Source organism: Zalophus californianus, chromosome 2 (genome assembly GCF_009762305.2).
Source record: "Zalophus californianus isolate mZalCal1 chromosome 2, mZalCal1.pri.v2, whole genome shotgun sequence".
Lineage (NCBI taxonomy): Eukaryota > Metazoa > Chordata > Mammalia > Carnivora > Otariidae > Zalophus > Zalophus californianus.
The window spans coordinates 10,679,793-10,681,881 of NC_045596.1; positions in this window are offsets into that span (position 1 = coordinate 10,679,793).

Below are 2,089 nucleotides of genomic sequence, written 5' to 3' on the forward strand. Positions count from 1 at the left end.
TGCAAATATTTTCTCCCATTCTGTCGGTTGTCTTTTAGTTTTGTGGACTGTTTCTTTTGCTGTGCAAAAGTTTTTATCTTGATGAGGTCCCAATAGTTCATTTTTACCCTTACTTCCCTTGCCTTTGGCAATGTTTCTAAGAAGAAGTTGCTGCGGCTGAGGTCGAAGAGGTTGCTGCCTGTATTGTCCTTTAGGATTTTGATGGACCCCGTCTCACATTTAGGTCTTTCAACCATTTGGAGTCTATTTTTGTGTGTGGTGTAAAGAAATGGTCCAGTTTCAGTCTTCTGCATGTGGCTGTCCAATTTTCCCAACACCATTTGTTGAAGAGACTGTCTTTTATCCAGTAGACATTCTTTCCTGCTTTGTCAAAGATTAGTTGACCATAGAGTTAAGGGTCCATTTCTGGGCTCTCTATTCTGTTCCAATTATCTGTGTGTCTGTTTTTGTGCCAGTACCATACTGTCTTGATGATGACAGCTTTGTAATAGAGCTGGAAGTCCGGAATTGTGATGCCACCAGCTTTGCTTTTCTTTTTCAACATTCCTCTGGCTATTCAGGGTCTTTTCTGGTTCCATAAAAATTTTAGAATTACTTGTTCCATTTCTTTGAAAAAAAACTGATGGTATTTTGATAGGGATTGCATTAAATGTGTAGATTGCTCTAGGTAGCATTGATATCTTCACAGTATTTGTTCTTCCCGAATATCGCCTCAGATTCATTTCTCCACACGTCCTACCTTCCAGAAAGTGGTCGCTTTTCTGTTCAGAGAGTTGCTGCTATTCTTTTCTTTAATCTCCGGTTGAGTTCATAGGTGTTCAGAATGGTTTGATACCTATTTAGCTGAATTCCTGGGACCAGACAAAATTTAGGTCTCCTACTCCTCCGCCATCTTGTTCCTCCTCCTCCTAGCCAATTTCTATAAACCAGTGGTTTCCAATAGATGATGCATGGTCCATGGACCAGTAGCATCAACATCACCTGGGAACATGTTAGACAAGCCAATTCTCAGACCCCCATCTTGGACTACTGAATTAGAAACCTTGGGAGTTGGGTAATTTGTATTCTAAAGAACACTAGAGATCCATGCAAATGCTTGAGAACTACTGTTGTAAACAGCTGATACCCCAAATCTAGATGAAGGGACCAGATCATGGAACATTTCAAAGGCAATTACAAAGACTTTATAGAGATAAGCAGGAAGATAGCTCTGTGTGATGCCCACATCGTGTTGCTAGTAGCCTCTCTCCTGGAGCCATTTCAAATTAATCCTCAAATTTAATTAGGAAAGTGGAAGTTTCTGGTTTTCAGCAAATGTAGTACAAATATGATCAACAACAGGGGCATTCACAAGAATAATGCAGAAACAATGATCTAAAGGTCATGCTGATTCAGGTTAACCTGATTATTTGCTCCAGCATTCAAAACTCAGACATTTGCTATAGTAAGAGAATATGAGTCAGACTGAGGCTGACCTCCCAGCTCTGTCCTTGACAAGCTGTGGGACCTGGTGTATCTCAACCATTCTGAACATCACTCTTCTCATAAAGTTCTAAAAGTTACTGTGAGAGAAACAGGATAATGTATATTGCACTTAGCATGTGTTTGGGGTGTCCTAACAACCCAGCTAACAATACCCTAATAACTTACTGCCCTGTGGTTTTTGTTGAGATTCTTGTGGCTGCTGGCGCTTACTCTGGATGTTGATACTAAAGATCAAGAGTGATGGCAATTGTTGAAGGTGGAGCACAGAGAATCAGTAAGAGGTACAGCATGGGAGAGAAGGATCCCAAAAAGGCTTGAAGAACATGATTTTAGGATTATTTGTTCCATTTCTTTGAAAAAAGTTAGGGGTATTTTGATGGAGATTGCACTGAATGTGTAGTTTGCTCTAGGTATCACTGACATCTTCACAATATTTGTTCTTCCAGTCCATGAGCATGGAACGTTTTTCCATTTCTTTGTGTCTTCCTCAATTTCTTTCATGAGTATTTTATAGTTTCTCAGTACAGATTCTTTGCCGCTTTGGTTAGATTTACTCCTAGGTATCTTACGGTTTGGGGCACATTTGTAAATGGGATCGACTCCA